This window comes from Phyllobates terribilis, unplaced genomic scaffold, assembly GCF_046119375.1.
Source record: "Phyllobates terribilis strain yellow unplaced genomic scaffold, ASM4611937v1 Scaffold_26__1_contigs__length_17865784, whole genome shotgun sequence".
In the NCBI taxonomy this organism is placed as follows: Eukaryota; Metazoa; Chordata; class Amphibia; order Anura; family Dendrobatidae; genus Phyllobates; species Phyllobates terribilis.
In genome coordinates this window covers 10,102,085-10,128,495 of record NW_027362786.1, presented here as the reverse complement: position 1 = coordinate 10,128,495, position 26,411 = coordinate 10,102,085, and positions in this window count along the sequence as shown.

The following is a 26,411-nucleotide window of genomic DNA, read 5'->3' as shown; positions in this document are numbered from 1 at the left end:
ATTCCTCCCCAGTGATGTCTATGCCTCCCAGCCCTCACCAGTAATGTTTATGCCCCAAGCTCCCCCAGTGATGTATATGCCCCCCAGTGATGTATATGCTCCCAAGCTCCACCAGTGATCTACAATGGCTTGCAAAAGTATTCCATGTCCTTGGAATTTTTCATGTTTTGCTACCTTATAGTATGGAATTTCTCAGTTTTTACTGAAGGTTTTCACCAGTTCATGTACAGTGGGTACGGAAAGTATTCAGACCCCTAAATTCTAAAAAGTTATTTTTTTTCTCATTAATGAACACTCTGCACCCCATCTGGACTGAAAAAAAAAACAAATGTAGAAATTTTTGCAAATTTATTAAACAAAAACTGAAATATTACATGGTCATAAGTATTCAGACCCTTTGCTCAGTATTGAGTAGAAGCACTATTTTGAGCTAGTACACGAGTCTTCTTGGGAATGATACAACAAGACTTTCAAACCTGGATTTGGGGATCCTCTTCCATTCTTGAGATCCTCTCCAGTTCCGTCAGGTTGAATGATGAACATTGGTGGACAGCCATTTTCAGGTCTCTCCAGAGATGCTCAATTGGGTTTAGGTCAGGGCTCTGGCTGGGCCAGTCAAGAATGGTTACAGATTTGTTCTGAAGACACTCCTTTGTTATTTTAGCTGTATGCTGAGGGTCATTGTATTGTTGGAAGGTGAGCCTTCGGCCAAGTCTGAGGCCCAGAGCACTCTGGAAGAGGTTTTCATCCAGGATATCTCTGTACTTGGCCGCATTCATGTCTCCTTCAATTGCAACCAGTCGTCCTGTCCCTGCAGCTGAAAAACACCCCCACAGCATGATGTTTCACTGTTGGGATTGTATTGGGCAGGTGATGTGCAGTGCCTGATTTTCTCCACACATGCCGCTTAGAATTATCACCAAAAAGTTCTATCTTCGTCTCATCAGACCAGAGAATCTTATTTATCATAGTCTGTGAGTCCTTCATGTGTTTTTGAGCAAACTCTATGCAGACTTTCATATGTCTTGCACTGAGAAGAGGCTTCCGTTGGGCCACTTTGCCATAAAGGCCCGATTTGTGGAGGGCTGCAGTGATAGCGGACTTTGTGGAACTTTCTCCCATCTCTGCATCTCTGGAGCTCAGCCACAGTGATCTTGGGTTCTTCTTTACCTCTCTCACCAAGGCCCTTCTCCCACGATTGCACAGTTTGGCTGGATGGCCAGGTCTAGGAAGACTTCTGGTGGTCCCAAGCTTCTTCCATTTAAGGATTATGGAGGCTACTTTGCTCTTAGGAACCTTGAGTAATGCATAAATTCTTTTGTAATCTTGGCCAGATCTGTGCCTTGCCACAATTCTGTCTCTGAGCTCCTTGGTCAGTTGCTTTGAGCTCATGATTCTCATTTGGTCTGACATGCACTGTGAGCTGTGAGGTCTTATATAGCCAGGTGTGTGCCTTTCCAAATAATTTCCTATCAGTTTATTTAAACACAGCTGGACCCCAATGAAGGAGTAGAACCATCTCAAGGAGGATCACAAGGAAATGGACAGCATACGACTTAAATATGAGTGTCTGAGCAAAGGGTCTGTATACTTATGACTATGTGATATTTCAGTTTTTCTTTTTTAATTTGCAAAAATGTCTACATTTCTGTTTTTTTTCAGTCAAGATGGGGTACAGAGTGTACATTAGTGAGAAAAAAAAACTTTTTAGAATATACCAAATGGCTGCAATGAAAAAGAGTGAAAAATTTAAAGGGGTCTGAATACTTTCCGCACCCACTGTAAACATTTCTTTTTATTGTGAAGCAAACAACAAATAGGACAAAATTATTGAAAACTTTAGTGTGCTTATTCACTCCCCTAAAATCAGCAATTTGTAGTGCCTCCTTTTGAGGCAATTACAGCTGCAAATCGCTTTGGTTAAGACTATGAGCTTTCCACATCTGGCCACTGAGAGTTCTGCCCATTCCTCAAGGCAAAACTGCTCCACCTCCTTCAAGTTAGATTGTTTACTATGGTGAACAGCATTTTTTAAGTCCGACTACAGATTCTCAATTGGTTTAAGGTCTGGGCTTCGACTATGCAGTCTTAAAACATTTACACATTTCCCCTTAATCCACACGAGTCTTGCTTTAGGTCATTGCCTTTTTGAAGGTGAACTTCCCTCCCAGTCTCAAATCACTGACAGACTGAAAAACAGGTTTTGCTCAGGAATATCCCTGTATTTCGCATGATTAATCTTCCCCTCGAGTTGAACCATTTTACCCGACCCTGCTGCCGAAAAAAACATTCCCACATCATGATGCTGCCACCACCATGTTTTACTCTGGCGACAGTGTCCTTGGGGTGAAGAAATGTGTGGCTTTGTTTTGCCGAAATAGTGTTTACCTTTTTGGCCAAAAAGTTCAATTTTGGTCTCATCTGACTACAGCACCTTCCTTCATACATTTGGGAAGTCTCCCATGTCTTTTGGAACACTCAAAACAAGCCGCACAATTTGTGTAAGTAAAGGCTATTCTCTGCCCATTTTGCCATAAAGGCCACCACTATGGAGTGTATGGCTTATTGTGGTCGTACGGACAGATACTCCAGTCTCTGCTCAGGGACTCTGCAGCTCCTTCAGGGCTACCTTTGCTCTCTTTGGTGCCCCTCTGATTAACGCCCTCGTTGCACAGGCTGGGAGTTTTTGGGGGTGGCTTTCTCTTGGCAAGTTTGTTGTGATATTGTGTTCTGTCCACTTGTATTCACCCCTTTTGCGATTAAACCCCTAAAAATTTCTGTTTTAAGCAATTACTTTCATAAGTCACATGCTAAGTGAAAGGAAGTCCACCTGTGCGCAATTTACATGTCACATTGTCTGTAAGTATATGCACACATTTTCAGTAAGGTCACAGAGGTACCACTAACCAAACCACACCATAAAGACCAAGGAGATCTCCAAACAAGTCAGGGACAACTCTGTTGAGAAGTACAAGTAAGAGTTGGATTATAAAAAAAATATCCAAATCTCTGATGACCCAATCAATCAATCATCAAATCAAATCATCATCAAATGGAAAGAACATGGTACCAAAACAAACCTGCTAAGAGGGCTGCCCACAAAAACTATCAGCCCACTCAAAGAGGACATTAATCAGAGGCAGCACAGAGACCAAAAGTAACCCTGAAGGAGCTGCAGAGTTCGCAAGCAGAGACTGGGATATCTATTAATACAACCATAATAAGCCGTACACTCCATAGTGGTGGCCTTTATGGCAGAGAATAGCCTTTACTTACACACAAAAATGGTCAAGCGAATTTTGAGTTTGTCAAAAGACATGGGAGAATACTCAAAATGTAGAGAGTTAGATGCTATGGAAAGATAAGACCCAAATGTAACTTTTTGGCCACCAAGGTAAACGCTATGTCTGGCGCCAAACCAACACAGCTGATCACTACAAGAACACCATTTCCCAAAGTGAAACATGGTGGTAGCAGCATCATCCTGTGGGGATGTTTCTCAGCAACAGGGACAGGAAAAATGGTCCAAGTCGAGGGGTATATGGATGGTGCAAAATACAGGGATGTTCTTGAGCAAAGCTTGTTTCCGGTTGTTGGTGATTTGAGACCGAGATGGAGGTTCACAGGCAATGACAAGACAATGAGCCAAAGAATACTGCTAAAGGCACAGTCGAGTGGATTAAGGGGAAACATGTAAATGTTTTGAAGCAGCCTAGTCAGAGCCAAGACCTAAAACCAATTGAGAATCTGTAGACTAACTTGAAAAATGCTGTTCACTAGAGGAAACCATTTAACTTGAAGGAGCTGGAGCAGTTTTGCCTCGAGGAATGGGCAAAAATCCCAATGGCCAAATGTGGAAAGCTCATCGAGTCTTAACTAAAGTGATTTGCAGCTGTAATTACTGCAAGAGGCGGCTCTACAAAGTACTCACTTTAGGGGGGTGAATAGTTGTAAACACTGAAGTTTTCAGTTATTTTATTTCATTTGTTTTTTGCTTGACAAAAAGATATCCAAATTTTCACAGTTGTAGGCATATTTTTGACAAGAACTGATGCAAACTCTCAAAACTTGAAATTCCAGGTTTTAAGGTAGCAAGACAAGAAAAATGCCAAGGGGCGTGAATACTTTTGCAAGCCAACGTATGCTCCCCAGTGAGGTTAATGCCCTCCAGCCCTCCCCAGTGATGTCTATGCCCCCCAGTGATGGCTATGCCCCCCCCAGTGATGGCTATGCCCCCAAGCTCCCCCCAGTGATGGCAATGCCCCCCAGCACTCCCCAGGGATGTAAAGTGGCTTGCAGAAGTATTCCCCCTCCTTGGCATTTTTCATCTTTTGCTACCTCATAGCATAGAATTTCTCTGGTTCTTTTGAGGGCTTTCATCAGTTCATGTAAAAAAAAACATGCCTAGAACTGTGAATATTTCTTTTCTTTTTACTGTGAAAAACAACAAATCGGACAAAATAATTGAAAACGTCAGTGTGCTTATTCACCTCCCTAAAGTCAGTACTTTGTCGAGCCTCCTTTTGCGGCAATTACAGCTGCAAATCGCTTTGAATAAGACTATTGTTATGATCTGCAACATGTACTAAGGAAAGATGGGGGAAAGCTGTCCCTACAGTAAGACTAAGCTAAATCCCTACGATGTAGCGGGCTGCCTGTTCCTTGTGAACAGACCCGCCTTAGTCCTCGGCTAGTCTGAAAGAAGACCTATAGAATTAAGGGAGGGGTCCCTAAATGAACTAAGGACTGGGACAAAAATGGGACATCTCCTAAACAGAAGTTGTTGCAGAGCACAAAAGACAAACTGACAAAAAGTACTAGAGGTCCCAGAGGACCAAGCGAACTGACAGATGGGCACAGAAGCACGTGGCTAGAAAGACAGTCAAACACTGAAGTCGAGCAAAGCCAGAAGGGCGGAGCTGGAATATATAGGCAGATGGTCACGTGACCGCAAAACACAAGATAGCAAAAACTAACAGGAGGGTTCTAACAACTATGAGCTTAACACATCTTGCCACAGATTTTTGCCCATTCCTCAAGGTCAAACTGCTACACCTCCTTCAAGATAGAAGGTTTCCTCTAGAGAACAGAATGTTTCAAGTCAGACTACAGATTTTCAATTGGTTTAAAGCCTGGGCTTTGACTAAGCTGCTTTAAGACATTTACACGTTTCCCCTTAATCTAGTTGAGTATTGCTTTAGCAGTGTGCTTTGGCTCATTGTTTTGTCATCATCTATGAACCTCCATCCCAGTCTCAAATCACCAACAGCCTGAAAAAAGTTTTGCTCAAGAATATCCCTGTATTTCACACCATCCATCTTCCCCTCGACTTGGACCATTTTCCCTGTCCTTGCTGCTGAAAAACATCCCCACAGCAGGATGTTGACACCACCATGTTTAACGGTGGGGAAGGTGTTCTTGGGGTGATGAGTGGTGTTTGTTTGTGTTGTCAACATAGTATTTACCTTGTTGGGCAAAAAGTTTTATTTTAGTCTCATCTGACTGCATCTTCCTCCATACATTTAGGGAGTCTCCCACGTCTTTTGGAAAACTCAAATAAGCTGTACAATTTTGCGTGTGTAAGTAAAAGCTATTTTCTGCCCATTCTGCAATAAAGGCCACCACTGGAGTGTACGGCTTATTGTGGTCATATGGACAGATACTCCAGTCTCTGATAGGGAACTCTGCAGGTCCTTCAGGGTTACCTTTGGTCTCTGTGCTGCCTCTTTGATTAATGCCCTCATTGCCCAGGTTAAGAGTTTTTGGGGGTGGCCCTCTCTTGGCAGGTTTGTTGTGATATCATGTTCTTTCCATTTTTATTAACCCCTTTCGCGATTAAGCCCCTAAAAGTTTGTGATGCAAACACTTACCTTGGTAAGTAACATGTCAAGTGAAAGGAAGTGCACCTGTGCACACCTTTTCAGTAAGGCCACAGAAGCTGAAAAATTAAGCAAGAGGCGCCACTAACCAAACAACATTAAGACCAAGGAGATCTCCAAACAATTCAGGGACAAAGTTGTTAAGGCATACAAATCCAGGTTGGGTTATAAAAAAAAATATCCCAGCGGGGCGCATGCGTGGACCTTGGAGTAAGAGGACATGTCTGCCTGAGCTCCTGTCCTGGCATCGCTGAACACAGCACTTTACAGCGTCTCAGCAGGTATTTAAGTTACCAAATCCCTGAAAGATAACAGCTAAGTGCGGGGAAGGCAGAATGCCTAAAGGCCCCGTCACACTAAGCGATGCAGCAGCGATCCTGACAACGATACGACCTGTCAGGGATCGTTGCTGCATCGCTAATACATCGCTGGTGAGCTGTCAAACAGGCAGGTTCACCAGCGATCAGGGGAGCAGCGATATCGTGGAAAGAATCGTTGCACGATGTCCTGCTCCCGTTACCAGCCTGCTGCTTAAGCAGGAGCAGGCTGGTAACTATGGTAAACATCGGGTTACTAAGTGCGCGTGTGCCCCTAGTAACCCGCTGTTTACCATGGATACCACTCTGCTACGGTGCGCGGGAGCCTCCGCGCACCGTAGCAGAGTAGTATCCATGGTAAACAGCGGGTTACTAAGTGCGCGCGTGCCCCTAGTAACCCGATGTTTACCATAGTTACCAGCCAGATCGTTGGTCCCGCTGGTCACACACAGCGATGTGTGCTGGCCAGCGGGAGGCCAACGACCAAAAAATGGTCGAGGACACTTTGCAGCGATCAGCGACCTCACAGCAGGGGCCTGATCGTTGCAAAGTGTCACACATAGCGACATCGCTGGCGAGGTCGCTGGTGAGTCACCAAAACCGTGACTCAGCAGCGATCTCGCTAGCGATATCGCTATGCGAGACGGGGGCTTAAGAAAGGAGTCAGCACACCAGCAAGGTCCCGTTCTATCACTGATCTCTAATCAGCACAGCAGGCGGGCGGGAAACCAACAATGGCCGCGGTGTCCTCAGCCTTACAGCAGGACTCTGACACTCTTCCCCCCAGCACGTCCCAGCAGGCTCAGTGATATCAACTGAGTATTTACTGAAGCAGCTGCAAGAGACCTTCAGAACTGAATTAAAAACTGCTGTAGATAACTTTTCTGCTCAATTACAAGAGATAGAGCAGAGGACCTGGGACTTGGAAAAAAAAATGGAGGATGCAGCTGGGGCTCTAGAGGAAGATCAGGCTCACATTAAAAGCCATGCAGATCAACTTGCTTTATTAGATCTTAAATATGAGGATCTGGAGAATAGGTCCAGGAGAGGAAACATAAGAATAAAAGGATTGCCAGAAAGATTTACTTCCTTGAAAGAAACTGTTATGGACCTATTTACTGCACTCCTGCCTGACACAGACCCAGCTCTGCTACGTATAACAAGGATACACAGAGCCCTAGGGAAACCAAGGTCAGAAGATATCCCAAGAGACGTAGTTCTCAAATTACATCACGAGGATATAAGAGATCTCATCTTGACTGCAGCACGAGAACACCCGGATCTCCCAGGAGTCCCAGATAGTGTCCACCTTTTTGCTGACATCTCCCCAGTCACACTTTTCAGGAGAAGGTCTGTCCAACCCATCACTTTGGCCCTACAGGATGCAAATATAAGATACAGATGGGGCTTTCCATTTGCGCTATCATTTCTTTATAAAGGTGCATCTTATGTTATATGGTCCCTGGAAGAGGGGAGAGCCGCTCTCAGAAAAGCAGGTATCCAGCTCCCAGATGACTCCGTTCCAAACCAACGTTTATCCCGTCCAGTGAAAGAATGGACCGAAGCCAACATAAGAAGGAGACAACAGACCAGCTTATCAACGACCTGAACTTAAATTACAGAGACCTTCTATGGTTTCTTATGCCCTCGAGTCTGAGATGGGTTTTGGAACTTGAGAAATTACATAGGTCTCCTTTTAAGGTGTTGGCCTATGCTCTTTCTGTTTATTGAGATTAAACAGGTAACGTGTACCTACAACCCAGAAATGGGACAGTTTTACTCTTATGATATCCCTCTGACCCTAGTAATTATACCACATAGGCATTTATTAATAAAAATTGTTAGAAAAAAAAAAAAAAAAGAAGAAAGAAGGTTCATATGTGGTATATACATGAGAAAACACATGTATATGATTTGGGAGGACGGATAAATCATAAAGGCGCATATTAGATTTTTTTTTTTTAATTCCCCGTCAAAACGAAGAAAGGCATTCATTGACTATGCTAAGCATAATCCTGATATTATCTGCCTCCAAGAAAACCATTTTTCAAACACTTCATTTCCTTCATATTTTAATTCTGCATACAATAGGGTTTATTTGGCAACTAATGACAAAAAAAAATAGAGGAGTGGCAATATTCCTTAAAAATAGCTTACCTTTCCAACTGAGCGATACCCTAGTTGACCCAGAGGGCCGTTTTATTATCCTAATGGGAACATTGTAGGGCTTAGACCTATGTCTAATTAATAGCTACACCCCAGCTGGTCAACAGCTTTCATTATTCCAAATGATTCTTACTAAGCTCAATAACTTCACCTTCAAACATTTAATATGGTGCAGGGATTTTAATCTGACCTTAAACCCTAGCCTGGACAGCTCCGCCATTGGCAGAGCGGATTTATCCAAAATAGAACTTAAAAGGATCAATTACCTTATTAAATCCAACCAACTAACTGATACCTGGAGAGAATCCAATAGCTCTAACAGAGGGTATACGTTCTTCTCCCCAGTGCATAAAACCTACTCTAGGATTGACCTGATCCTAACAAACTCATGTACGTTACCAACAATGTTATACTCTAGACATATCCCTTCCTCCTGGTCAGATCATGATGCGGTTTTAATGGTTTTCAAACTTAATACTCCAACAACACGGCTTTTCTCTTGGAGACTAAATGAGGCTATCCTTACAGACCCAATGATAGCAGCTCAAATTAAGGAAGACCTGGATACTTCTTTTTCTACAAATTGTACGGAAGACATTAGCCCTGGAACCATTTGGCTGGCTCACAAAATATACATAACAGGAACACTAATTAAATTGGCGGCTCATAGAAAAAAAGAAAGATCCCAAATACAAAGGAATTTAGAAACCCAACTAGCCAGATATGAAATAGTGAACCAATCGCAAACATCAAAATATCTAATAAAACGCATCCTAGACACGAAACTACAATTAAATGCCCTTTTAACTACAAAAACGGAGAAGGCTATGAAATGGACAAAACCATACTTCTATAAACAAGCGAACAAACCCAGTAAGCTAATAGCTAGACAACTCCGTAAAAAAAAGAAGTACTAAACACAGTATTCTCAATAAAAGATACCTCAGGTAGCGTAACATCACACCATGACAAAATTTATGCCATATTTCATTCTTTCGATCAACAAGTATATTCAAAGCCCCAACCCTTGCCTCAAAACCAGATAGAGTCCTTCCTACAAACAATACACCTCCCCAAAATTGACAATAATAGAGGTAAAGTTTTGCAATCTGAGATAACGGATGAGGAAATCACTATGGTGATAAAACAGCTTAAGAAAGGGAAGGCTCCAGGACCCGATGGGCTGACAGCCATGTACTATATAAAATATATTGACACCCTTCTCCCACACATCAAAAAATAATCTAATGCCTTACTTTTAGGTGAACAAATGCCGACAGAATTTTATACTGCTCAAGTTACGGTAATACCCAAACGAGACCCCCTCATGATCAAAAATTATAGACCAATATCCCTACTTAACATTGACCTTAAGATTTATATATCTATCATCACCAGACGATTAAACAAACTTTTGCCATCTCTAATCCATAGAGATCAGGTAGGTTTTATCCCCACTAGGCAAGCACCAGACAATATTAGGCGTAACCTAAATATTATACATGCTGCAACAACGAAAAAGACACCACTAATGATGCGCGCTTTAGATATTGAAAAAGCGTTTGATTCGATATCCTGGCCCTATCTTTTCAACATTTTGAGTAAGTATGCATTCCCCCGCTCGTTCATCGACTCCATAGCATTGCTTTATGATAAACCCTTCGCTTATCTTAAACTCCCAACAACCAAACCGACCCCTATAAATATATGCAGAGGTACACGCCAAGGCTGTCCACTTTCTCTTGCGCTATTTGCACTGGCGATGGAACCCCTGGCTGAAGCAATCCGAGGCCACCCTGACATAAGTGGTTTTAAGCTCTCCAACGATGAATACAAGGTGAGTCTATTTGCAGATGACCTTCTCCTATCCATTACCCAGCCTTTAATATCCCTGCCCAATTTATTTTCCCTCCTCAAATCGTTTGAAAAAATCTCAGGACTCAAAATCAATATAGAGAAATCCAAAGCACTATTCATCAATATGACCCAAACACAGAAAGAACAAATTACCTCAAACTTTGGCTTTACTAAAAAAGAACACTACATTACATATTTGGGAATTAACCTCAAGAAAGAAAAGAGTACACTTTATAAATGGAACTACTCCACTCTTATACAAAGTTTTAAAGCTGACCTAAATAAATGGTCCACCCCGTCACTTTCTTGGTTAGGTAGAGTACACGCAATCAAAATGGCCACATGCCCGAAATTTCTTTACCTCTTTAGAACCATCCCTATAAATATACCTCATAGGACCTTTTCCATGATACATTCGCTGATAGATAAATTCATATGGAACAACAAGCGGTCCAGAATCGCTCAGAAAACTAGGTTTTTACACAGGAGCCTGGGAGGAGTGTCGCTGCCAAACTTTTCCTTATACTACAAAGCAGCTCAAGTGGCACAGCTGTCAGATGTGTCTGCTCAATCTGATGTGCACAGATGGGTAGGAATTGAGTCTTCACTTTTGGAGCCATACTCACTCCCAGGGCTCCTGTGGTCAGTGGGCAAGTTACCTAAAAATGTGACTATATTTTCCACATTTTCATGAGCATCTGGAGGAAAGTAAGATTTAAGTTCCATCTACAATCTCAACCCTCCCCGTTGCTGAGGATACTTAATCCGATGTTCCCGCCTGGATTAGAACCACAAGCGTTCCAATGGTGGAAGCTAAAGAGGCTTATAAGTTTGAAGGAATTTTGCCCATCCTATAAACTGATCACTAGACAGGAATTCATAGACACACACATGTATAGAGGAAGATGCTATTGAAAGAGAAGACCAAAATATAACTTTTTGGCCACCAAGGTAAACACTATGTCTGGCACAAAAATAACACCGCTGATCACCCCAAATCACCATTCCCCAAAGTGAAACATGGTAGTGGCAGCATCATGCTGTGGGGATGTTTTTTGGCAGCAGGGACAGGAAAAATTATCTGAGTCAAGGGGAAAATGGATTGTGCGAAATAAAGGGATATACTTGAGCAAAACCTGTTTCAGGCTCTTGGTGATTTGAGACTGGGATGGAGGTTCACAAAAATTGACAAGACTATGAGCCAAAGCATACTGCTAAAGCAACACTAGTGGATTAAGGGGAAATGTGTAAATGTTTTTAAGCAGCCTATTCAATGCCCAGACCTTAAACCAATTGAGAATTTATAGTCTGACTTGAAAAATGCTGTTCACCAGAGGAAACCATTTAACTTGAAGGAGCTGGATCTGTTTTCCCTAGAGGAATAGGCAAACATCCCTATGGCCAAATGTGGAAATCTAAGTCTTATCCAAAGCAATTTTCAGCTGTAATTGCTGCTAAAGGAGTCTCTACAAAGTACTCACTTTAGGGGGGTGAATAGTTATGCACACCAAAAGTTTTCAGTTTTGTTTAATATGTTTTTAGCTTGACAAAAAGAAATCCCAATGTTCACAGTTGTAGGCATATTCTTGACATGAACTGATGCAAACGCTAAAAAAAGCAAAAAATTAGGTAGCAACACGCGGAAAATGCCATTGGGCGTGAATACTTTTACAAGCCACTATATGCCCCCCAGCCTTCCAGAGTGATGTTAATGTCCCCAAGCACACCCCCAGTGATGTAAATGCCCCCCCATCCCTCTCCAGAGATGTTTATGCCCCCAAGCTCACCCCAGTGATGTTATTGCCCCCAAGCTGAACCCAGTGATGCCTATGCTCCCAAGCTCACCCCAATGATGCCTATGCCCCCAAGCTCACCCCATTGATTTAAATGCCCCCCGCAGACTTCTCCAGTGATGTACAGTGGCTTGAAAAAGTATTCCCCCTCCTTGGAATTTTTCATCTTTTGCTAACTCTTAGCATGGAATTTCTCTGGTTCGTTTGAGGGTTTTCATCAGTTCATATAAAAAACATGCCTACAACTGTGAATATTTCTTTTCTATTGTGAAGCAAACAAACAGGACAAAATGATTGTAAACTTCAGTGTGCTTATTCACCTCCCTAAAGTCAGTACTTTGTAGTGCCTCCTTTTGTGGCAATTACAGCTGCAAATCGCTTTAGATAAGATTATGAGCTTTCCACATCTGGCCACTGAGATTTTTGCCCATTCTTCAAGGCAAAACTGCTCCACCTCTTTCAAGTTAGATGGTTTCCCCTGGTGAACAGCATGTTTCAAGTCAGACTACAGATTTTCAATTGGTTTAAGGTCTGGGCATTGACTAAGCTGCTTTAAAACATTTACACATTTTCCCTTAATCTACTCGAGTGTTGCTTTAGCGGTATGGCTTGGCTCATTGCCTTTTTGAAGGTGGACCTCCCTCCCAGTCTCAAATCACTGACAAACAGGCTTTGCTCAAGAATATCCTAGTATTTCGCGCCATCCATCTTCCCCTTGACTTGGAATATTTTCCAGGTCCCTTCTTCCGAAATACATCCCCACAGCATGATGCTGCCAACACCATATTTCACTGTGGGGATGGTGTTCTTGGGATAATGAGCTGTGCTGGTTTGTCTTGCCGACATAGTGTTTATCTTGCTGGCCAAAAAGTTCAAGTTTGGTCTCATCTGACTACAGCACCTTCCTCTATACATTTGGAAAACTCAAAATGAGCCATACAATTTGTGTGTGTAAGTAAAGGCCATTTTCTGTCACTTCTGCCATAAAAGACCACCTCTATGGAGTGTACGGCTTATTGTGGTCGTATGGACAGACACTCCAGTCTCTGATAGGGAACTCTGCAGCTCCTTCAGGGTTACCTTTGGTCTCTGTGCTGCCTCTCTGATTAATGCCCTCATTGCCCGGGTTAAGAGTTTTTGGGGGTGGCCCTCTCTTGGCAGGTTTGTTGTGATATCATGTTCTTTCCATTTGTATTAACCCCTTTTGCAATTAAACCCCTAAAAATTTCTGTTTTAAGCAATTACTTTCATAAGTCATATGCTAAGTGAAAGGACGTCCACCTGTGCGCAATTTACGTGTCACATTGTCCGTATATGCACATGTAGCACCCCGAGGGCTCGGCTGCTACAGGGGTATTGCACCTCAGACCAGAGGTTTGGTATTCCACTCCCGGGTAAGGATGGAGTGTGGACCAGGACTCGGTAGGCTGCATGCACCACACACACCCCATTTCCGAGGGACAGCTCAACGGTGCTCCCACTGGACAGAAGTGCAGGCACGACAGCATCTGTCCCTGGCTGGAGTGGGGCGGGGGGTGGAATACCCAGTGGTGTAGGAGCAGATAGGGGTGGGTTTCTGGGCATAGGTAGGAGCCCATTGGTTGCAAGTCACCTGGGCTCGGGTGTCAGAAGGAGGTATAAAAGGTGGGCACCATCTTAGAGTTCAGTTCAGTTCAGTTCAGTTCAGTCAGGAGGAGAAGAAGAGAGGAGTTCAGCCAGAGAGGGCTGACAGGGAGCAGAGCTGCTGCATGGGCTCTGCTCCGCAGGCAGGCTTTGTCAGGAGGCCGGGGCCTGAGAGAGATAGAAAGGAGAAGGAACAGAAAGGAAAGTAAGAAAGGAACTGGAACAGAGGAGAAAGGAAGCAAGGAACACAGAGAAAAGCCCAGAGACGCGAGTAAAGAAGGAACCCCATATGCCCAGGAGATACAGGGTGAAGGGTTGGCAGAGCAGGGTACCGGAACCCAAATTGGTGGAGGCGACTAATCCTCAGCCAAAACCGGAGGTTGTGACCACATCTTGGTGCGACCCCTCACTACATCCACCAGGAAAGCATACCGCATAGGGTCAGGGAAACCGGAGATAGGTTTCACCAACAGAGGGCCCGAGGAAGCTGGACAAAGGTGGGTCACTGGTGGGGACGGCCAGAGAAAGGAAGAGAAGGGAGCCCTGTGCCACGCTCTGGAATTGCCTGGGAGTTGGTCAAGCCCCTTGACTGGTGGACGCAGCACGGCTTGGGCAGTCATCGCCTGCAGCATTGACACGAATAACAACTGTGAGTAAAGCATTGGAAACTGCAACCGCACGTCTGTGTTTCATCGCCGCACCAGCACCATTAGTACCGGGACGCTCGCACCATCACTCCCATCATCTCACATTAGCTGCCCTGAGGCAATACTTCTCCCGTGGGGAGTTATTCCGTACTCGGCTGCGCAAACAACATCAGCCTCAGCGGTCGGCAGCGCAGCGGCGGTCCCCACTGACCGCAATCCACGGGTGGCGTAGTCGGACAATTACAATACAAATAGACTGCCACTGGTTTGACCACCCTGAGCCACGGACCGGGTCACCGCCACACGGAGACTACAACCCCCAGCATCCTACAACAGGCCCGGTTCCGAGTTCCCAGCACAGGCCCAGGGGGCGAGTCAACTTTTGGCGTAGTCGGCAGGATTTCGTGCCCGCAACCACCGGGTACTGCGTGCCTGAAAAAGACTTTTGAACTTACCTGTGGTGAAGTTTCCCGCCGTCCGGAGTCGTTTCCCGCCATCAGACGCCATCTTGGACCGTTTCCCGCCATCTTCTGCCTTCTTCCCGCCATCCGCAGCTGCTTCCCGCCTTCGGACGCCATCTTCGGGACGCCGCACGGGAAGAAGAGGGGCGTGGACGCCGAAAGTGCGCGAGATCCGAAGCTCCGCACCACGCTCCGCCCCACGCTCTGACGCTGCGCAAGGTCCTGGAAGGGAGGAAGAGCGACGCTGACGTCATCGGAGCGCGACGCCAGGTCCTCAACCCCGACGATCGACTGCGGAGCCGCGGCCTACGGAGGAAGATCATCGCAGGGTAGGCCACGGTCCACCAGGGGGGAGGAGGACACCAGGAACGGAGAGCAAGATGGCGGACCGGCAGCAGACCAAGCTGCCCAGCAGCGGCAGTGCCCCAGCCGTCGCGGGCCCCGACCAGCGCCAGGAGAAGACGCGTGATGCAGGAGCGGTCGCGGGAGCAGGTAAGAGGAGTCTCCCTGTCCCGGACGCTGCCAGCGTCAGCCTGCTCCCGGGCCCCCTGGTGGAGCCGCCGATCCCGGGCGCTGTAAACACCGACCTGCTCCAGACCCCGCAACAAGCCCTGTTGCCGAGCCCTCCAGCCCTAGTCGCTGCCACCACCAGCCCGCGCCTAGGCCCAAAGTCGCACCCTCTGATCCCGGGCGTCATCAATGGCGGCCCTCTCCAGGCCCGGTCGCAAGGCCTGAACTCCCCAGGCGCAAAGGGACTGTATGCCCTCCATGTCCACCGTCTAACAGAGGAGGAGCTGCGGTACTGCCCAGACATGGACTACCCTGAGGATCCGGACGGATCTGAAGGCTATGAGGAACGAGCATCAGGAGGACATCGCCACTGAAAGGTGATGGTACACAAACTGTACATAGTTACCCGTATGGGTACAGAGAACTGTTTATTGCTGTGGAACTGTTACCTGTGTGCCCCTAATCCCTAACCAGGCTGAGGACTGTGAGCAGCCATTCCCCCTTTCCCACTGGCCGAGGACTGAGAGCGGCCACCCCTGTAAATAGTTGCGCTTCTTAAAGCGCCCCCTACTGGTTTTATACGAAACTGCAACGTCTACCTCGGAATCAAATGGACTGTTGCACCTTAAGGAGGAGCAACCGGTCGCAAGTTGCACGGCGGCCGGTATCCAAGAATATGCTTTGAAAATGTTTTATTTGAAAATGCCTTAATGCGAGAAGTTTTATATGCTGCTAAAATAGTAATGCCAAAGTTTTATATGGTGTTTATGCAAAAAGAGTTCCGGTGGCATTAGCAAAAGTATTTTATAATGTTTTATGCCAGTAACGTTCTAAGAAAAGAGTACCTCCCATAAAGGGATGAGTTTTTGGTTAATATCTTATATGCGACGGCACTTTAAAAAAATTTGTATGTTTTAAATTGTTTTGCTCTTTTCCAGCCAGAGGACGTGCTGTGATTTACCAGGGGGGAATGTAGCACCCTGAGGGCTCGGCTGCTACAGCGGTATTGCACCTCAGACCAGAGGTGTGGTATTCCACTCCCGGGTAAGGATGGAGTGTGGACCAGGACTCGGTAGTCTGCATGCACCACACACACCCCATTTCCGAGGGACAGCTCAACGGTGCTCCCACTAGACAGAAGTGCAGGCACGACAGCATCTGTCCCTGGCTGGAGTGGGGCAGGGGGTGGAATACCCAGTGGTGTAGGAGCAGATAGGGGTGGGTTTTTGGGCATAGGTAGGAGCCCATTGGTTGCAAGTCACCTGGGCTCGGGTGTCAGAAGGAGGTATAAAAGGTGGGCACCATCTTAGAGTTCAGTTCAGTTCAGTTCAGTTCAGTCAGGAGGAGAAGAAGAGAGGAGTTCAGCCAGAGAGGGCTGACAGGGAGCAGAGCTGCTGCATGGGCTCTGCTCCGCAGGCAGGCTTTGTCAGGAGGCCGGGGCCTGAGAGAGATAGAAAGGAGAAGGAACAGAAAGGAAAGTAAGAAAGGAACTGGAACAGAGGAGAAAGGAAGCAAGGAACACAGAGAAAGGCCCAGAGACGCGAGTAAAGAAGGAACCCCATATGCCCAGGAGATACAGGGTGAAGGGTTGGCAGAGCAGGGTACCAGAACCCAAATTGGTGGAGGCGACTAATCCTCAGCCAAAACCGGAGGTTGTGACCACATCTTGGTGCGACCCCTCACTACATCCACCAGGAAAGCATACCGCATAGGGTCAGGGAAACCGGAGATAGGTTTCACCAACAGAGGGCCCGAGGAAGCTGGACAAAGGTGGGTCACTGGTGGGGACGGCCAGAGAAAAGAAGAGAAGGGAGCCCTGTGCCACGCTCTGGAATTGCCTGGGAGTTGGTCGAGCCCCTTGCCTGGTAGACGCAGCACGGCTTGGGCAGTCATCGCCTGCAGCATTGACACGAATAACAACTGTGAGTAAAGCATTGGAAACTGCAACCGCACGTCTCTGTTTCATCGCTGCACCAGCACCATTAGTACCGGGATGCTCGCACCATCACTCCCATCATCTCACATTAGCTGCCCTGAGGCAATACTTCTCCCGTGGGGAGTTATTCCATACTCGGCTGCGCAAACAACATCAGCCTCAGCGGTCGGCAGCGCAGCGGCGGTCCCCACTGACCGCAATCCACGGGTGGCGTAGTCGGACAATTACAATACAAATAGACTGCCACTGGTTTGACCACCCTGAGCCACGGACCGGGTCACCGCCACACGGAGACTACAACCCCCAGCATCCTACAACAGGCCCGGTTCCGAGTTCCCAGCACAGGCCCAGGGGGCGCGTCACACACATTTTCAGTAAGGCCACAGAGGTACCACTAACCAAACCACACCATAAAGACCAAGGAGATCTCCAAACAAGTCAGGGACAACTCTGTTGAGAAGTACAAGTAAGAGTTGGATTATAAAAAAATATCCAAATCTCTCATGACCCAATCAATCAATCATCATCAAATGGAAAGAACATGGTACCAAAACAAACCTGCTAAGAGGGCTGCCCACCAAAACTGTCAGCCCACTCAAAGAGGGCATTAATCAGAGGCAGCACAGAGACCAAAAGTAACCCTGAAGGAGCTGCAGAGTTTGCAAGCAGAGACAGGGATATCTATTAATACAACCATAATAAGCCGTACACTCCATAGTGGTGGCCTTTATGGTAGAGAATAGCCTTTACTTACACACAAAAATGGTCAAGCAAATTTTGAGTTTGTCAAAAGACATGGGAGAATACCCAAAATGTAGAGCGTTAGATGCTATGGAAAGATAAGACCCAAATGTAACTTTTTGGCCACCAAGGTAAACGCTATGTCTGGCGCCAAACCAACACAGCTGATCACTACAAAAACACCATTTCCCAAAGTGAAACATGGTGGTAGCAGCATCATCCTGTGGGGATGATTCTCAGCAACAGGGACAGGAAAAATGGTCCAAGTCGAGGGGTATATGGATGGTGCAAAATACAGGGATGTTCTTGAGCAAAGCCTGTTTCCGGTTGTTGGTGATTTGAGACCGAGATGGAGGTTCACAGGCAATGACAAGACAATGAGCCAAAGAATACTGCTAAAGGCACAGTCGAGTGGATTAAGGGGAAACATGTAAATGTTTTGAAGCAGCCTAGTCAGAGCCAAGACCTAAAACCAATTGAGAATCTGTAGACTAACTTGAAAAATGCTGTTCACCAGAGGAAATCATTTAACTTGAAGGAGCTGGAGCAGTTTTGCCTCGAGGAATGGGCAAAAATCCCAATGGCCAAATGTGGAAAGCTCATCGAGTCTTAACTAAAGTGATTTGCAGCTGTAATTACTGCAAGAGGCGGCTCTACAAAGTACTCACTTTAGGGGGGTGAATAGTTGTAAACACTGAAGTTTTCAGTTATTTTATTTCATTTGTTTTTTGCTTGACAAAAAGATATCCAAATTTTCACAGTTGTAGGCATATTTTTGACAAGAACTGATGCAGACTCTCAAAACTTGAAATTCCAGGTTTTAAGGTAGCAAGACAAGAAAAATGCTAAGGGGCGTGAATACTTTTGCAAGCCACCGTATGCTCCCCAGTGAGGTTAATGCCCCCCAGCCCTCCCCAGTGATGTCTATGCCCCCCAGCCCTCCCCAGTGATGGCTATGCCCCCCCCCAGTGATGGCTATGCCCCCCCCCCAGTGATGGCTATGCCCCCCCCCAGTGATGGCTATGCCCCCCCCCAGTGATGGCTATGCCCCCCCCCAGTGATGGCTATGCCCCCCCCCCTCCATGGTGGCTATGCCCCCCCCCTCCATGGTGGCTATGCCCCCAAGCTCCCCCCAGTGATGGCAATGCCCCCCAGCACTCCCCAGGGATGTAAAGTGGCTTGCAGAAGTATTCCCCCTCCTTGGAATTTTTCATCTTTTGCTACCTCATAGCATAGAATTTCTCTGGTTCTTTTGAGGGCTTTCATCAGTTCATGTAAAAAAAAACCATGACTAGAACTGTGAATATTTCTTTTCTTTTTACTGTGAAACAAACAACAAATCGGACAAAATAATTGAAAACGTCAGTGTGCTTATTCACCTCCCTAAAGTCAGTACTTTGTCGAGCCTCCTTTTGCGGCAATTACAGCTGCAAATCGCTTTGAATAAGACTATTGTTATGATCTGCAACATGTACTAAGGAAAGATGGGGGAAAGCTGTCCCTACAGTAAGACTAAGCTAAATCCCTACGATGTAGCGGGCTGCCTGTTCCTTGTGAACAGACCCGCCTTAGTCCTCGGCTAGTCTGAAAGAAGACCTATAGAATTAAGGGAGGGGTCCCTAAATGAACTAAGGACTGGGACAAAAATGGGACATCTCCTAAACAGAAGTTGTTGCAGAGCACAAAAGACAAACTGACAAAAAGTACTAGAGGTCCCAGAGGACCAAGCGAACTGACAGATGGGCACAGAAGCACGTGGCTAGAAAGACAGTCAAACACTGAAGTCGAGCAAAGCCAGAAGGGCGGAGCTGGAATATATAGGCAGATGGTCACGTGACCGCAAAACACAAGATAGCAAAAACTAACAGGAGGGTTCTAACAACTATGAGCTTAACACATCTTGCCACAGATTTTTGCCCATTCCTCAAGGTCAAACTGCTACACCTCCTTCAAGTTAGAAGCTTTCCTCTGGTGAACAACATGTTTCAAGTCCGACTACATATTTTCAATAGGTTTAAAGCCTGGGCTTTGACTAAGCTGCTTTAAGACATTTACACGTTTCCCCTTAATCTAGTTGAGTATTGCTTTAGCAGTGTGCTTTGGCTCATTGTTTTGTCATCGTCTATGAACCTCAATCCCAGTCTCAAATCACCAACAGCCTGAAAAAAGTTTTGCTCAAGAACATCCCTGTATTTCACATCATCCATCTTCCCCTCGACTTGGACCATTTTCCCTGTCCTTGCTGCTGAAAAACATCCCCACAGCATGATGTTGACACCACCATGTTTAACTGTGGGGATGGTGTTCTTGGGGTGATGAGTGGTGTTGGTTTGTCTTGTCAACGTAGTATTTACCTTGGTGGGCAAAAAGTTTTATTTTAGTCTCATCTGACTGCATCTTCCTCCACACATTTAGCGAGTCTCCCATGTCTTTTGGAAAACTCAAATAAGCTGTACAATTTTGCGTGTGTAAGTAAAGGCTATTCTCTACCCATTCTGCAATAAAGGCCACCTCTGGAGTGTATGGCTTATTCTGGTTGTACAGACATATACTTCAGGCTCTGCTCGGGAACTCAGCTGCTACTTCAGGGTTACCTTTGGTCTCTGTGCTGCCTCTCTGATTAATGCCCTCATTGCCCAGGCTAAGAATTTTTGGGGGTGACCCTCGGATGGCAGGTTTATTGTGATATCATGTTCTTTCCATTTGTATTCACCCAGGGGCGTACATAGAGCTTCTGCTATGGGGCCCTATGACTTCTAATTGGGCCCCCCCCCCTACAAAAAAATAAATATTTGTCAGTGTCACAGAAGAGCAGATCTCATAACTTTCCAGCCTTAACATAGTAATTTACCTCCTTCTGAAGTCGTAGATTCCTCCTTCATTGCCTCCATAAAGTATGATGCCAACAAAAGTGCCCCCCCCAAACCGTATGATACCCCTATGGTGCATTCCTCCACATGTACAGTATAATGACACTAGTGTACCCCACTTCAACTCCCACGGCAAAGTATGGTGACCCTAACACAGTATAATCCCCCAACTGTGAACCCCACAGAGCCCTCCATACACTCATTGCCCCACACAGCCCTCCAAACAGTATAATGGCCCCCACACAGCCCTCCAAACAGTATAATGACCACACAGAAAAATTCACACTGTATAATTGCTTTCATACAGTATAATGGTCCCCCACATAGCCCTCAAAATATTATAATGGCCCCACATAGCCTTCCATATAGTAAAATGCGCCCCCATAATCCTCCATATAGTATAATGCTCCCCCCATAAACCTCCATATAGTATAATGCGCCCCCCAAAATCCTCCATATAGTATAATGAACTTCCCATGGTCCTCCATAGAATATAATGCACTCCCCATAGTCCTCCATACAGTATATAACACACCCCATAGGGTAAAATGCAGCCCCCATATAGTATAATGCACGCCACAGTCTTGCAATATTATGGGCACCATGTACTCACTGATTTAAAAATACCATATATTTTAAATAAGCCGACTAGAATATAAGCCGAGGCCCCTAATTTTACCACATAAAAATGGGAAAACCTATTGACTTGAGTATAAGCCTAGAGTGGGAAATGCAGCAGCTACTGGTAAATTTCCCAATCCTGGTATGTGTGGCCTCCTCAATCCCCAAAATCCTGGTATGTGTGGCCTCCTCAATCCCCAAAATCCTGGTATGTGTGGCCTCCTCAATCCCCAAAATCCTGGTATGTGTGGCCTCCTCAATCCCCAAAATCCTGGTATGTGTGGCCTCCTCAATCCCCAAATCCTGGTATGTGTGGCCTCCTCAATCCCCAAATCCTGGTATGTGTGGCCTCCTCAATCCCCAAATCCTGGTATGTGTGGCCTCCTCAATCCCCAAATCCTGGTATGTGTGGCCTCCTCAATCCCCCAATCCTGGTATGTGTGGCCCCCTCAATCCCCCAATCCTGGTATGTGTGGCCTCCTCAATCCCCCAATCCTGGTATGTGTGGCCTCCTCAATCCCCCATTCCTGGTATGTGTGGCCTCCTCAACCCCCCAATTACTGCACACAAAACAATAAACACTTATACTCACCTTCCTTCCTCACCTCTGCGTCCTGTCTGCTGCAGCTCATGTCGGCATCTGAGCAGCGCGCGCTCTCAGAATCTGAGGTGAGCTGCTGCCGGCACATTCACTCCTCTGCACTGACAGCAGGAGATGCGGCTCAGCACTCCTCCGTGCCCGCTACGAAAGAGAATTAATATTCCGTCTTCTCCACACCCATGGGAGTGGAGAAGAGGGAATATTCATGTCCCTTTAGCAGCGGGGACACGTGGTGGCTGCAGCAGCCGGCTACTGCATGCGCACCGCTCCTCCACTGCGCAACCCGCTCCTCTGCCGCCGCAACCTCCTACTCACCTATCCTCCTCGTTCCCACGCTGCTTGGGGCCCTCACGGGCCCCCTCCGGCCACGGGCCCCATAGCAGTGGCGTGGTCTGCCGCCATTGGCGGTACGCCACTGTATTCACCCCTTTTGCGATTAAGCTCCTAAAAATTTATGGTGCAAGCAATTACTTTCAGAAGTCACATGCTAAGTGAAAGGGAGTCCACCTGTGTGCAATCTAAGTGTCACATTGTCTGTCAGTATATGCACACCTTTTCTGTAAGGGCAGAGAGGCTGCAACATTATTAAGCAAGAGACACCACTCTCCAAAAAGCACCATGAAGACCAAGGAGATCTCTAAACAATTCAGGGACAAAGCTGTTGATACGTACAAGTCAGGGTTGGGTTATAAAAAAAAATAATCCCAATCTCTGATGACCCCTGGAGCACAATCAAATCCATTATCATCAAATGGAAAAAACATGGTACTAAAACAAACCTGCTAAGAGGGCTGCCCACCAAAACGCTCAGCCCGGGCGATGAGGCTATTAATCAGGAAGGCAGCACAGAGACCAAAAGTAACCCTGAAGGAGCTGCAGAGTTCGCAAGCAGAGACTGGAATATTTGTTCATATGACCACAATAAGCCGAATGAGGTAGCCTTTATGGAAGAGTGGCCAGAGAAAAAACCTTTACTTACAAACAAAAATTGTAAGGCTCATTTTAAGTTTGCCAAAAGACATGGGAGAATACTCAAATATATGGGGGAAGGAGCTGTTTACAGATGAAACCAAAATGTAACTTTTCGGCCACTAAAGTAAACGACATGTTTGTAGCCAAACCAACACAGCTCATCACTCCAAGAACACCATTCCGCAAAGTGAAACATGGAGGTGGCAGCATCATGCTGTGGGGATGTTTTTCGGCAGCAGGGACAGGAAAAATGGTCAGAGTCAACGGGAAGATGAATGGTGCAAAATACAGGGATGTTCTTGAGCAAAGCCTGTTTCAGGTTGTTGGTGATTTGAGACTGGGATGGAGGTTCACAGACAATGAAAAGACAATGAGCTAAAGCATACTGCTAAAGCAACAGTCGAGTGGATTAAGGAGAAACGTGTAAATGTTTTGAAGCAGCATAATCAAAGCCCAGACCTTAAACCAATTGAGAATCTGTAGTCTGACTTGAAAAATGCTGTTCACCAGAGGAAACCATTTAACTTGAAGGAGCTGAAGCAATTTTGCCTTGAGGAATGGGAAAAAATCCCAATGGTGAAATGTGGAAAGCTCATAGAGTCTTAACTAAAGTGATTTGCAGCTGTAATTACTGCAAAAGACGGCTGTACAAAGTACTCACTTTAAGGGGTTGAATAGTTCTAAACACTGAAGTTTTCAGTTATTTTATTTCAATTGTATTATGCTTAACAATAAAAAGAAATCCAAGTGTTCACAGTTGTAGGCATATTCTTGACAAGAACTGATGCAAACTCAAAAAACCCCAAAACTTGAAATTCCAGGTTTTAAGGTAGCAAAACATGAAAAATACCATGGGCATGAATAATTTTGCAAGCCACTGTATGCCCCCCAGCAAGGTCAATGCACCCAAGCTCACCGCAATGATTTATATGCCCCCCAGCCCTCCTCAGTGAGGTCTATGCCCCCAGTGATGTCTATGCCTCCCACCACACCCCAGTGATGTAAAGTGGCTTGCAAAAATATTCCCCTTCCTTGGAATTTTTCATATTTTGCTACCTCACAGCATGGAATTTCTCTGGTTCTTTTGATCGTTTTCATCAGTTAATGTAAGGAACATGCCTACGAATGTGAACATTTCTTTTTATTGTGAAGCAAACAACAAATAGCACACTGATGTTTTCAATAATTTTGTCCTTATTTACCTCCCTAAAGTCAGTACTTTGTAGAGCCTCCTTTTGCAGCAATTATAGCTGCAAATTGCTTTGGATAAGAATCTCTGAGCTTTCCACATCTGGCCACTGAGATTTTTGCCCATTCCTCAAGGCAAAACTGCTCCACCTGCTTCAAGTTAGATTGTTTCCTATGGTGAACAGCATGTTTCAAGTCAGACTACACATTCTCAATTGGTTTAAGGTCTGGGCTCTGACTAGATTGCCTTAAAACATTTACACGTTTCCCCTTAATCCACTCGACTGTTGCTTTAGCAGTATGCTTTTGCTCATTGTCTTGTCATTGTCTGTGAACCTCAATCCCAGTCTCAAATCACCAACAGCCTGAAAAAGGTTTTGCTCAAGAACATCCCTGTATTTCGCACCATACATCTTCCCCTCGACTTGGACCATTTTCCCTGTCCTTGCTGCTGAAAAACATCCCCACAGCATGATGCTGTCACCACCATGTTTCACTGTGGGGATGGTGTTCTTGGGGTGATGAGCTGTGATGATTTGTCTTCCCGACATAGTATTTACCTTGATGGCAAAAAAGTTCAATTTTGATCTCATCTGACTACATCACCTTCCTCCACATATTTGGGGAGTCTCCCATGTCTTTTGGAAAACTCAAAACATGCCATACAATTTGTGTGTGTAAGTAAAGGATATTCTCTCCCCATTCTGCCATAAAGACCACCTCTATGGAGTGTACGGCTTATTGTGGTCGTATGGACAGATACTCCAGTCTCTGATAGGGAACTCTGCAGCTCCTTCAGGGTTACCTTTGGTCTCTGTGCTGCCTCTTTGATTAATGCCCTCATTGCCCAGGTTAAGAGTTTTTGGGGGTGGCCCTCTCTTGGCAGGTTTGTTGTGATATCATGTTCTTTCCATTTTTATTAACCCCTTTCACGATTAAGCCCCTAAAAATTTGTGATGCAAACACTTACCTTGGTAAGTAACATGTCAAGTGAAAGGAAGTGCACCTGTGTACAGTCTTACGGCCACATGGTCTGTCAGTATATGCACACCTTTTCAGTAAGGCCACAGAAGCTGAAAAATTAGGCAAGAGGCACCACTAACCAAACACCATTAAGACCAAGGAGATCTCCAAACAATTCAGGGACAAAGTTGTTAAGGCGTACAAATCCAGGTTGGGTTATAAAAAAAAATATCCCAGCGGGGCGCATGCGTGGACCTCGGAGTAAGAGGACATGTCTGCCTGAGCTCCTGTCCTGGCATCGCTGAACACAGCACTTTACAGCGTCTCAGCAGGTATTTAAGTTACCAAAGCCCTGAAAGATAACAGCTAAGTGCGGGGAAGGCAGAATGCCTAAGAAAGGAGGCAGAATGCCTAAGAAAGGAGGCAGAATGCCTAAGAAAGGAGGCAGCACACCAGCAAGGTCCCGTTCTATCACTGATCTCTAATCAGCACAGCAGGCGGGCGGGAAACCAACAATGGCCGCGGTGTCCTCAGCCTTACAGCAGGACTCTGACACTCTTCCCCCCAGCAGGCTCAGTGATATCAACTGAGTATTTACTGAAGCAGCTGCAAGAGACCTTCAGAACTGAATTAAAAACTGCTGTAGATAACTTTTCTGCTCAATTACAAGAGATAGAGCAGAGGACCTGGGACTTGGAAAAAAAAATGGAGGATGCAGCTGGGGCTCTAGAGGAAGATCAGGCTCACATTAAAAGCCATGCAGATCAACTTGCTTTATTAGATCTTAAATATGAGGATCTGGAGAATAGGTCCAGGAGAGGAAACATAAGAATAAAAGGATTGCCAGAAAGATTTACTTCCTTGAAAGAAACTGTTATGGACCTATTTACTGCACTCCTGCCTGACACAGACCCAGCTCTGCTACGTATAACAAGGATACACAAAGCCCTAGGGAAACCAAGGTCAGAAGATATCCCAAGAGACGTAGTTCTCAAATTACATCACGAGGATATAAGAGATCTCATCTTGACTGCAGCACGAGAACACCCAGATCTCCCAGGAGTCCCAGATAGCGTCCACCTTTTTGCTGATATCTCCCCAGCCACACTTTTCAGGAGAAGGTCTGTCCGACCCATCACCTTGGCCCTACAGGATGCAAATATAAGATACAGATGGGGCTTTCCATTTGCGCTATCATTTCTTTATAAAGGTGCATCTTATGTTATATGGTCCCTGGAAGAGGGGAGAGCCGCTCTCAGAAAAGCA